This window comes from Oncorhynchus keta, chromosome 17, assembly GCF_023373465.1.
Source record: "Oncorhynchus keta strain PuntledgeMale-10-30-2019 chromosome 17, Oket_V2, whole genome shotgun sequence".
Taxonomy (NCBI): domain Eukaryota; kingdom Metazoa; phylum Chordata; class Actinopteri; order Salmoniformes; family Salmonidae; genus Oncorhynchus; species Oncorhynchus keta.
Genome location: NC_068437.1, coordinates 32,253,016 through 32,265,515, shown reverse-complemented (window position 1 = coordinate 32,265,515; position 12,500 = coordinate 32,253,016). Strand labels below are relative to the sequence as shown.

At 47.1% G+C, this 12,500-nt stretch overlaps 1 protein-coding gene and 2 long non-coding RNA genes across 4 annotated transcripts in view; 2 read left to right on the top strand and 1 right to left on the bottom strand.

Annotated features, from left to right (window-relative positions):
• LOC118395718 (WW domain-containing oxidoreductase) overlaps positions 1-12,500 on the top strand; it is a 432,897-nt gene that overhangs the window by 141,358 nt on the left and 279,039 nt on the right. The gene's annotated exons all lie outside the window — the stretch shown is intronic.
• LOC127908246 (uncharacterized) overlaps positions 1-12,500 on the bottom strand; it is a 464,705-nt gene that overhangs the window by 200,185 nt on the left and 252,020 nt on the right. The window lies entirely within an intron of this gene.
• On the top strand, positions 9,178-12,371 carry LOC127908248 (uncharacterized). The gene is made up of 3 exons (XR_008066471.1): positions 9,178-10,277; positions 11,543-11,596; positions 12,019-12,371. It is a non-coding gene; the product is annotated as an uncharacterized LOC127908248 (long non-coding RNA).

The following is a 12,500-nucleotide window of genomic DNA, read 5'->3' as shown; positions in this document are numbered from 1 at the left end:
TCAAATTTTCTTTCCGCATCTGCGTCTCCCACAGAGTCAGTTTGGTTTTAAATGCCTTCACTGTACTGTACATATCAGAGATGACACGATCCCGACCCTGCAGCTGCAAGTTCATTGCATTCAGATGACTCGTAATATCACACAGAAAAGCCATTTCACACAGAAACATTTCGTCTCGGAGTTGTGTTGTGTCTTTCCCTTTGCTGTCCAAGAACAGACAAATCTCCTCACGAAGCTCGAAACATCTTTGAAGCACCTTTCCCTGGCTTAGCCATCGCACCTCTGTGTGATAAGGCAAATCACCATGCTCCGTTTCTAACTCCGTCAGAAATGCCTTGAACTGGCGGTGATTCAAACCTTTGGCTCTGATAAAGTTAACTGTGCGTGATGATGCTCATTACATGCTCCATTTTCAAGGCTTTACCGCACAACGCTTCCTGGTGTATGATACAATGATAAGCTGTCAGCTCACCTGTCGCGTTTTCCTCTTGCATCTTTTCCCGTATCTTCGCCACCAGTCCGCTCCTGTGTCCACACATCGCAGGTGCTCCGTCGGTTGTCAAACCCACGAGTTTTTCCAAGGCAGCTCCATCTCATTTACACATCTTGACACCTCTTCATACAAATCATGCCCCGTAGTTGTGCCATGCATAGGACGTAAAGCCAAAAACTCCTCTGTCACGCTTAGGCTGGAGTCCACTCCGCGGATGAAAATTGACAACTGGGCAATGTCAGAAATGTCGGTGCTCTCATCCACAGCCAAGGAATATGCAATGAAATCTTTTCCCTTTTTCACAAGCTGCTCTTTTAGATTGATGGACAACTGTTCTACTCTCTCGGCAATGGTGTTTCTGCTCAGACTCACATTTAAAAAGAGTTGCCTTTTTTCTGGGCAAACTTCGTCACAAACTTTAATCATGCAGTTTTTGATGAAATCCCCCTCCGTAAATGGCCGGGCTGATTTAGCGATCTCTTCTGCCAAAATAAAACTGGCCTTGACAGCAGCCTGGCCTTGTGATTTGGCTTTTTTGAACAGAGCCTGTCGAGATTTGAGGCCTCGTTTTAATTCCTCTGCCTTTTGTAGCCTTTGTTCCATGTCCATATTCTTGTTTTTGTCCGCGTGTTTCGTTTCATAATGTCGTCTCAGATTATACTCTTTCAGTACCGCCACACTTTCTCCACACAGAAGACACACAGGTTTTCCAGCTACCTCCGTGAACAAATACTCCGACTCCCACCTTGTTTGAAACCCCCGGTTCTCAGTGTCCACCTTCCGTTTTGCCATTTTTGATGGGTATCTGAAAGTTAATTTTACTGTGATGCTGACAACTGCTGTGCCAATAAATATTGAAATGAAGCAGCCTACTGCTCGGTGCGTCACCGTTGCATTGTGGGAAATGTAGTATTGGTGCGTGTAAAAGATCTGCGGGCTGCCGGCTTGCTGCGGTCTGCGGGCCGGTTCTAATAATAAATCAAGATCATCCCAGGGGCCGTAAAAAACCTTCTCGCGGGCCGGATGTGGCCCGCGGGCCTTGACTCTGACATATGTGCTTTAGAGTATCACTTCTGGCGCCGATAGAGATGGCCGCCTCGCTTCGTGCTCCTAGGAAATTATGCAGTTTTTTTATTTTTTTACGTGTTATTTCTTACATTAGTACCCCAGGTCATCTTAGGTTTCATTACATACAGTCGAGAAGAACTACTGAATAAAAGATCAGCGTCAACTCACCATCAGTACGACCAAGAATATGATTTTCGCGACGCGGATCCTGTGTTCTGCCTTTCAACCAGGACAACGGAATGGATCCCATGCGGCGACCCAAAAAAACGACTCCGTAAAAGAGGGAAACGAGGCGGTCTTCTGGTCAGACTCCGGAGACGGGCACATCGTGCACCACTCCCTAGCATTCTTCTCGCCAATGTCCAGTCTCTTGACAACAAGGTTGATGAAATCCGAGCAAGGGTAGCATTCCAGAGGGACATCAGAGACTTTAACGTTATTTGATTCACGGAAACATGGTTCACTGGAGAGACACTATCGGAGGCGTTGCAGCCAGCGGGTTTCTCCACGCATCGCGCCGACAGAAACAAACATCTTTCTGGTAAGAAGAGGGGCGGGGGCGTATGCCTTATGGCTAACGAGACATGGTGTGATCAAAGAAACATACAGGAACTCAAATCCTTCTGTTCACCTGATTTAGAATTCCTCACAATCAAATGTCGACCCCATTATCTACCAAGAGAATTCTCTTCGATTATAATCACAGCCGTATATACCCCCACCCCCCCCAAGCAGACACATCGATGGCTCTGAACGAACTTTATTTGACTCTTTGCAAACTGGAATCCATTTATCCAGAGGCTGCATTCATTGTAGCTGGGGATTTTAACAAGGCTAATCTGAAAACAAGACTCCCTAAATTTTATCAGCATATCGTTTGCGCAACCAGGGGTGGAAAAACCTTGGATCATTGTTACTCTAACTTCTGCGATGCATATAAGGCCCTGCCCCGCCCTCCTTTTGGAAAAGCTGACCACGACTCCATTTTGTTGATCCCTGCCTACAGACAGAAACTAAAACAAGAAGCTCCCACGCTGAGGTCTGTCCAACGCTGGTCCGACCAAGCTGATTCCACACTCCAAGACTGTTTCCATCACGTGGACTGGGATATGTTTCGTATTGCGTCAGATAACAACATTGACGAATACGCTGATTCGGTGTGCGAGCTCATTAGAACGTGCGTTGAAGATGTCGTTCCCATAGCAACGATTAAAACATTCCCTAACCAGAAACCGTGGATTGATGGCAGCATTCGCGTGAAATTGAAAGCGCGAACCACTGCTTTTAATCAGGGCAAGGTGACTGGTAACATGACCGAATACAAACAGTGCAGATATTCCCTCCGCAAGGCTATCAAACAAGCTAAGCGTCAGTATAGAGACAAAGTAGAATCTCAATTCAACGGCTCAGACACAAGAGGTATGTGGCAGGGTCTACAGTCAATCACGGACTACAAGAAGAAAACCAGCCCAGTCACAGACCAGGATGTCTTGCTCCCAGGCAGACAAAATACCTTTTTTGCCCGCTTTGAGGACAATACAGTGCCACTGACACGGCCTGCAACGAAAACATGCGGACTCTCCTTCACTGCAGCCGAGGTGAGTAAGACATTTAAACATGTTAACCCTCGCAAGGCTGCAGGCCCAGACGGCATCTCCAGCCGCGCTCAGAGCATGCAAAGACCAGCTGGCCGGTGTGTTTACGGACATATTCAATCAATCCCTATACCAGTCTGCTGTTCCCACATGCTTCAAGAGAGCCACCATTGTTCCTGTTCCCAAGAAAGGTAACTGAGCTAAACGACTACCGCCCCGTAGCACTCACTTCCGTCATCATGAAGTGCTTTGAGAGACTAGTCAAGGACCATATCACCTCCACCCTACCTGACACCCTAGACCCACTCCAATTTGCTTACTGCCCAAATAGGTCCACAGACGATGCAATCTCAACCACACTGCCCTAACCCATCTGGACAAGAGGAATACCTATGTGAGAATGCTGTTCATCGACTACAGCTCGGCATTCAACACCATAGTACCCTCCAAGCTCGTCATTAAGCTCGAGACCCTGGGTCTCGACCCCGCCCTGTGCAACTGGGTACTGGACTTCCTGACGGGCCGCCCCCAGGTGGTGAGGGTAGGCGACAACATCTCCACCCCGCTGATCCTCAACACTGGGGCCCCACAAGGGTGCGTTCTGAGCCCTCTCCTGTACTCCCTGTTCACCCACGACCGCGTGGCCACGCACGCCTCCAAATCAATCATCAAGTTTGCGGACGACACAACAGTGGTAGGCTTAATTACCAACAACGACGAGACGGCCTACAGGGAGGAGGTGAGGGCCCTCGGAGTGTGGTGTCAGGAAAATAACCTCACACTCAACGTCAACAAAACTAAGGAGATCATTGTGGACTTCAGGAAACAGCAGAGGGAACACCCCCCTATCCACATCGATGGAACAGTAGTGGAGAGGGTAGTAAGTTTTAAGTTCCTCGGCATACACATCACAGACAAACTGAATTTGTCCACTCACACAGACAGCATCGTGAAGAAGGCGCAGCAGCGCCTCTTCAACCTCAGGAGGCTGAAGAAATTTGGCTTGTCACCAAAAGCACTCACAAACGTCGAGCATCCTGGCGGGCTGTATCACTACCTGGTACGGCAACTGCTCCGCCCACAACCGTATGGCTCTCCAGAGGGTAGTGAGGTCTGCACAACGCATCACCGGGGGCTAACTACCTTCCCTCCAGGACATCTACACCACCCAATGTTACAGGAAGGCCATAAAGATCATCAAGGACAACAACCACCCCAGCCACTGCCTGTTCACCCCGCTATCATCCAGAAGGCTAGATCAGTACAGGTGCATCAAAGCTGGGACCGAGAGACTGAAAAACAGCTTCTATCTCAAGGCCATCAGACTGTTAAACAGCCACCACTAACATTGAGTGGCTGCTGCCAACACACTGACTCAACTCCAGCCACTTTAATAATGGGAATTGATGGGAAATGATGTAAAATATATCACTAGCCACTTTAAACAATGCTACCTAATATAATGTAATATAATACATACCCTACATTATTCATCTCATATGCATACGTATATACTGTACTCTATATCATCTACTGCATCCTTATGTAATACATGTATCACTAGCCACTTTAACTATGCCACTGTGTTTACATACTCATCTCATATGTATATACTGTACTCGATACCATCTACTGTATCTTGCCTATGCTGCTCTGTACCATCACTCATTCATATATCTTTATGTACATATTCTTTATCCCCTTACACTGTGTATAAGACAGTAGTTCTGGAATTGTTAGTTAGATTACTTGTTGGTTATTACTGCATTGTCGGAACTAGAAGCACAAGTATTTCGCTACACTCGCATTAACATCTGCTAACCATGTGTATGTGATTTACATCAAGTACTTAACTATGGCCCTTTGTTCAGAGCAAAGGTGTGTGTGTGTGTGTGTGTGTGTGTGTGTGTGTGTGTGTGTGTGTGTGTGTGTGTGTGTGTGTGTGTGTGTGTGTGTGTGTGTGTGTGTGTGTGTGTGTGTGTGTGTGTGTGTGAGAGAGAGCTGCTCTCCCGTGTGTCTGTGTTGAGTGTCAGCACGTACGGGATGTGCTTCATTCTCCGTGTTCCTCATCTGGAAAATCATCCCGTGTCCTTCCCTCACCTTTCCCATATCGCCTCCACAGTCGCTTGATTTGTAACTTGATTTCAGGAAAGGGAGAACCTGTAGATTACCCTGCTTTCATTGTGTGGAAAAACCCTGAACCCAGAGAAGAAATCAATTTAATACAGACTTAACTGGAGGAAATGGCATATTCTGTCTGTATGTGCTGAACAGGCACTTTCCCCTTCCTCACCAGAGACTGGCCTCACTAGTAATTGTGTGTGTGTGTGTGTGTTTGTGTGTGTGAGAGAGAGAGAGAGGGGTGTATAGGACAGACAAAGGGAGCTCAGTACTTAGACGCAGGTCTTAAGTTGGAGACGCGGCCAGGTGGAGAGGTGTGTGTATGTGACCCAGCCAGGTGGAGAGGTGTGTGTATGTGACCCAGCCAGGTGGAGAGGTGTGTGTATGTGACCCATTCAGGTGGAGAGGTGTGTGTATGTGACCCAGCCAGGTGGAGAGGTGTGTGTATGTGACCCAGCCAGGTGGAGAGGTGTGTGTATGTGACCCAGCCAGGTGGAGAGGTGTGTGTATGTGACCCAGCCAGGTGGAGAGGTGTGTGTATGTGACCCAGCCAGGTGGAGAGGTGTGTGTATGTGACCCAGCCAGGTGGAGAGGTGTGTGTATGTGACCCAGCCAGGTGGAGAGAGGTGTGTGTATGTGACCCATTCAGGTGGAGAGGTGTGTGTATGTGACCCAGCCAGGTGGAGAGGTGTGTGTATGTGACTCAGCCAGGTGGAGAGGTGTGTGTATGTGACCCAGCCAGGTGGAGAGGTGTGTGTATGTGACCCAGCCAGGTGGAGAGAGGTGTGTGTATGTGACCCAGCCAGGTGGAGAGAGGTGTGTGTATGTGACCCAGCCAGGTGGAGAGGTGTGTGTATGTGACCCAGCCAGGTGGAGAGGTGTGTGTATGTGACCCAGCCAGGTGGAGAGGTGTGTGTATGTGACCCAGCCAGGTGGAGAGGTGTGTGTATGTGACCCATTCAGGTGGAGAAGTGTGTGTATGTGACCCATTCAGGTGGAGAAGTGTGTGTATGTGACCCAGCCAGGTGGAGAGAAGATTGGTGGGTATTTATGAAGGAACGTCATCATTCTGATATGATGACTTATGACCAGTTCATGCTGCCATTTCCCTCCTCTCTCTTCCACATGTTCTCTTTCTCCCCAAAATATATATCTGATCAATTAAAGTCTTAAAATGTGGTCAGGACAAGGTCATGGAGGAAGGAGCTGAATGAGCCAGCTCTCTTAATTGCTTTTATAAGGTGCCCTTTTCACTTGAGGACTTCTCTGCTTGCTCACTTTCACACATAGAACTTGGTATGAACACACATCATTACTACTGTAGCTTAGAGGGATCCCCTTTGTATTATCTGCTCTTAAATGGCTTGGGAATACTTAAATGGTTACTTTATTTGTTCTCAAATAATTCTATAATATAGTCTCATTTCTTCCCTCTCTCTATCTCTCCCTCATCCCCCATCGGCATACTTCTCTTCACTACTCCTGAATGGTAGTGGTGGGGGCAGCACGGGATGAGGAGAGGGGCAGCACGGGATAAGGAGAGGGGCAGCACGGGATGAGGAGAGGGGCAGCACGGGATGAGGAGAGGGGCAGCACGGGATGAGGAGAGGGGCAGCACGGGATGAGGAGAGGGGCAGCACGGGATGAGGAGAGGGGCAGCACGGGATGAGGAGAGGGGCAGTACGGGGTGAGGAGAGGGGCAGTACGGGGTGAGGAGAGGGGCAGTACGGGATGAGGAGAGGGGCAGCACGGGATGAGGAGAGGGTCAGCACGGGATGAGGAGGGGTTGTATGGGGTGAGGAGAGGGGCAGCACGGGATGAGGAGAGGGGCAGCACGGGATGAGGAGAGGGGCAGCACGGGATGAGGAGAGGGGCAGTACGGGGTGAGGAGAGGGGCAGTACGGGGTGAGGAGAGGGGCAGTACGGGGTGAGGAGAGGGGCGTGAGAGCAGTGAGTTGGAGCTTGTGCATTATCTTAGGGGATACTTGTTCCACTAGCCCCATTAGGGCTGGCTTCAACACTATTAAATGGGTCAGTGGTGTGTGTGTGGTTATTGAAGAGGTTGGTGTGTGTGTGGTTATTGAAGAGGTTGGTGTGTGTGTGGTTATTGAAGAGGTTGGTGTGTGTGTGGTTATTGAAGAGGTTGGTGTGTGTGGTTATTGAAGAGATTGGTGTGTGTGTGTGTGGTTATTGAAGAGGTTGGTGTGTGTGTGGTTATTGAAGAGGTTGGTATGTGTGTGGTTATTGAAGAGGTTGGTGTGTGTGTGGTTATTGAAGAGGTTGGTGTGTGTGGTTATTGAAGAGGTTGGTGTGTGTGTGGTTATTGAAGAGGTTGGTGTGTGTGGTTATTGAAGAGGTTGGTGTGTGTGTGGTTATTGAAGAGGTTGGTGTGTGTGTGGTTATTGAAGAGGTTGGTGTGTGTGGTTATTGAAGAGGTTGGTGTGTGTGGTTATTGAAGAGGTTGTTGTGTGTGGTTATTGAAGAGGTTGGGGTGTGTGTGGTTATTGAAGAGGTTGGGGTGTGTGTGGTTATTGAAGAGGTTGTTGTGTGTGGTTATTGAAGAGGTTGTTGTGTGTGGTTATTGAAGAGGTTGGTGTGTGTGGTTATTGAAGAGGTTGGTGTGTGTGTGTGGTTATTGAAGAGGTTGGTGTGTGTGTGGTTATTGAAGAGGTTGGTGTGTGTGGTTATTGAAGAGGTTGTTGTGTGTGGTTATTGAAGAGGTTGGTGTGTGTGTGGTTATTGAAGAGATTGGTGTGTGTGTGTGTGGTTATTGAAGAGATTGGTGTGTGTGTGTGTGGTTATTGAAGAGGTTGGTGTGTGTGGTTATTGAAGAGGTTAGTGTGTGTGTGGTTATTGAAGAGGTTGGTGTGTGTGTGGTTATTGAAGAGGTTAGTGTGTGTGTGGTTATTGAAGAGGTTGGTGTGTGTGTGGTTATTGAAGAGGTTGGTGTGTGTGTGGTTATTGAAGAGGTTGGTGTGTGTGTGGTTATTGAAGAGGTTGGGGTGTGTGTGGTTATTGAAGAGGTTGGTGTGTGTGTGGTTATTGAAGAGGTTGGTGTGTGTGTGGTTATTGAAGAGGTTGGTGTGTGTGTGGTTATTGAAGAGGTTGGTGTGTGTGGTTATTGAAGAGATTGGTGTGTGTGTGTGTGGTTATTGAAGAGGTTGGTGTGTGTGTGGTTATTGAAGAGGTTAGTGTGTGTGTGGTTATTGAAGAGGTTGGTGTGTGTGTGGTTATTGAAGAGGTTGGTGTGTGTGTGGTTATTGAAGAGGTTGGTGTGTGTGTGGTTATTGAAGAGGTTGGGGTGTGTGTGGTTATTGAAGAGGTTGGTGTGTGTGTGGTTATTGAAGAGGTTGGGGTGTGTGTGGTTATTGAAGAGGTTGGGGTGTGTGTGGTTATTGAAGAGGTTGGGGTGTGTGTGGTTATTGAAGAGGTTGGGGTGTGTGTGGTTATTGAAGAGGTTGGTGTGTGTGTGGTTATTGAAGAGGTTGGTGTGTGTGTGTGGTTATTGAAGAGGTTGGTGTGTGTGTGGTTATTGAAGAGGTTGGTGTGTGTGGTTATTGAAGAGATTGGTGTGTGTGTGGTTATTGAAGAGATTGGTGTGTGTGTGGTTATTGAAGAGGTTGGTGTGTGTGTGGTTATTGAAGAGGTTGGTATGTGTGTGGTTATTGAAGAGGTTGGTGTGTGTGTGGTTATTGAAGAGATTGGTGTGTGTGTGTGTGGTTATTGAAGAGATTGGTGTGTGTGTGTGTGGTTATTGAAGAGGTTGGTGTGTGTGGTTATTGAAGAGGTTAGTGTGTGTGTGGTTATTGAAGAGGTTAGTGTGTGTGTGGTTATTGAAGAGGTTGGTGTGTGTGTGGTTATTGAAGAGGTTGGTGTGTGTTATTGAAGTTATTGAAGAGATTGGTGTGTGTGTGGTTATTGAAGAGGTTGGTGTGTGTGTGGTTATTGAAGAGGTTGGTGTGTGTGTGGTTATTGAAGAGGTTGGTGTGTGTGGTTATTGAAGAGATTGGTGTGTGTGTGTGGTTATTGAAGAGGTTGGTGTGTGTGTGGTTATTGAAGAGGTTGGTGTGTGTGTGGTTATTGAAGAGGTTGGTGTGTGTGTGGTTATTGAAGAGGTTGGTGTGTGTGTGGTTATTGAAGAGATTGGTGTGTGTGTGGTTATTGAAGAGATTGGTGTGTGTGTGTGGTTATTGAAGAGGTTGGTGTGTGTGTGGTTATTGAAGAGGTTGGTGTGTGTGTGGTTATTGAAGAGGTTGGTGTGTGTGTGTGGTTATTGAAGAGGTTGGTGTGTGTGTGGTTATTGAAGAGGTTGGTGTGTGTGTGGTTATTGAAGAGGTTGGTGTGTGTGGTTATTGAAGAGGTTGGTGTGTGTGGTTATTGAAGAGGTTGGTGTGTGTGTGTGGTTATTGAAGAGGTTGGTGTGTGTGTGGTTATTGAAGAGGTTGGTGTGTGTGTGGTTATTGAAGAGGTTGGTGTGTGTGTGGTTATTGAAGAGGTTGGTGTGTGTGGTTATTGAAGAGGTTGGTGTGTGTGGTTATTGAAGAGGTTGGTGTGTGTGTGGTTATTGAAGAGGTTGGTGTGTGTGTGGTTATTGAAGAGATTGGTGTGTGTGTGTGGTTATTGAAGAGGTTGGTGTGTGTGTGGTTATTGAAGAGGTTGGTGTGTGTGTGGTTATTGAAGAGGTTGGTTTGTGTGTGGTTATTGAAGAGGTTGGTGTGTGTGTGGTTATTGAAGAGATTGGTGTGTGTGTGGTTATTGAAGAGGTTGGTGTGTGTGTGGTTATTGAAGAGGTTGGTGTGTGTGTGGTTATTGAAGAGGTTGGTGTGTGTGTGGTTATTGAAGAGGTTGGTGTGTGTGTGGTTATTGAAGAGGTTGGTGTGTGTGGTTATTGAAGAGGTTGGTGTGTGTGGTTATTGAAGAGGTTGGTGTGTGTGTGGTTATTGAAGAGGTTGGTGTGTGTGTGGTTATTGAAGAGGTTGGTGTGTGTGGTTATTGAAGAGGTTGGGGTGTGTGGTTATTGAAGAGGTTGGGGTGTGTGTGGTTATTGAAGAGGTTGGGGTGTGTGTGGTTATTGAAGAGGTTGGTGTGTGTGTGGTTATTGAAGAGGTTGGTGTGTGTGTGGTTATTGAAGAGGTTGGTGTGTGTGTGGTTATTGAAGAGGTTGGTGTGTGTGTGGTTATTGAAGAGGTTGGTGTGTGTGTGGTTATTGAAGAGGTTGGTGTGTGTGTGGTTATTGAAGAGGTTGGTGTGTGTGTGGTTATTGAAGAGGTTGGGGTGTGTGTGGTTATTGAAGAGGTTGGGGTGTGTGTGGTTATTGAAGAGGTTGGTGTGTGTGTGGTTATTGAAGAGGTTGGTGTGTGTGTGGTTATTGAAGAGGTTGGTGTGTGTGTGTTATTGAAGAGGTTGGTGTGTGTGGTTATTGAAGAGGTTGGTGTGTGTGGTTATTGAAGAGGTTGGTGTGTGTGTGGTTATTGAAGAGGTTGGTGTGTGTGGTTATTGAAGAGGTTGGTGTGTGTGTGGTTATTGAAGAGGTTGGTGTGTGTGGTTATTGAAGAGGTTGGTGTGTGTGGTTATTGAAGAGGTTGGTGTGTGTGTGGTTATTGAAGAGATTGGTGTGTGTGTGGTTATTGAAGAGGTTGGTGTGTGTGTGGTTATTGAAGAGGTTGGTGTGTGTGTGGTTATTGAAGAGATTGGTGTGTGTGGTTATTGAAGAGGTTGGTGTGTGTGTGGTTATTGAAGAGGTTGGGGTGTGTGGTTATTGAATAGGTTGGTGTGTGTGTGGTTATTGAAGAGGTTGGTGTGTGTGTGGTTATTGAAGAGGTTGGTGTGTGTGGTTATTGAAGAGGTTGGTGTGTGTGTGGTTATTGAAGAGGTTGGTGTGTGTGTGGTTATTGAAGAGGTTGGTGTGTGTGGTTATTGAAGAGGTTGGTGTGTGTGGTTATTGAAGAGGTTGGTGTGTGTGTGGTTATTGAAGAGGTTGGTGTGTGTGGTTATTGAAGAGGTTGGTGTGTGTGGTTATTGAAGAGGTTGGTGTGTGTGTGGTTATTGAAGAGGTTGGTGTGTGTGGTTATTGAAGAGGTTGGTGTGTGTGGTTATTGAAGAGGTTGGTGTGTGTGTGGTTATTGAAAAGGTTGGTGTGTGTGTGGTTATTGAAGAGGTTGGGGTGTGTGTGGTTATTGAAGAGGTTGGCGTGTGTGTGGTTATTGAAGAGGTTGGCGTGTGTGTGGTTATTGAAGAGGTTGGCGTGTGTGTGGTTATTGAAGAGGTTGGGGTGTGTGTGGTTATTGAAGAGGTTGGCGTGTGTGTGGTTATTGAAGAGGTTGGGGTGTGTGGTTATTGAAGAGGTTGGTGTGTGTGTGGTTATTGAAGAGGTTGGTGTGTGTGTGGTTATTGAAGAGGTTGGTGTGTGTGTGGTTATTGAAGAGATTGGTGTGTGTGGTTATTGAAGAGGTTGGTGTGTGTGTGGTTATTGAAGAGGTTGGTGTGTGTGGTTATTGAAGAGGTTGGTGTGTGTGTGGTTATTGAAGAGGTTGGTGTGTGTGTGGTTATTGAAGAGGTTGGTGTGTGTGTGGTTATTGACGAGGTTGGTGTGTGTGTGGTTATTGAAGAGATTGGTGTGTGTGGTTATTGAAGAGGTTGGTGTGTGTGGTTATTGAAGAGGTTGGTGTGTGTGTGGTTATTGAAGAGGTTGGTGTGTGTGTGGTTATTGAAGAGGTTGGGGTGTGTGTGGTTATTGAAGAGGTTGGCGTGTGTGTGGTTATTGAAGAGGTTGGCGTGTGTGTGGTTATTGAAGAGGTTGGCGTGTGTGTGGTTATTGAAGAGGTTGGTGTGTGTGGTTATTGAAGAGGTTGGTGTGTGTGTGGTTATTGAAGAGGTTGGTGTGTGTGTGGTTATTGAAGAGATTGGTGTGTGTGTGGTTATTGAAGAGGTTGGTGTGTGTGTGGTTATTGAGTGGTCTAGTTCCTTATTACCCTTCCATCCCCATCCTGTCTTTACCCTTCCATCCCCATCCTGTCTTTACCCTTCCATCCCCATCCTGATTTTACCCTTCCATCCCCATCCTGATTTTACCCTTCCATCCTGACTTTACCCTTCCATCCCCATCCTGTCTTTACCCTTCCATCCCCATCCTGACTTTACCCTTCCATCCTGACTTTACCCTTCCATCCCCATCCTGTCTTTACCCTTCCATCCCCATCCTGACTTTACCCTTCCATTCCCAT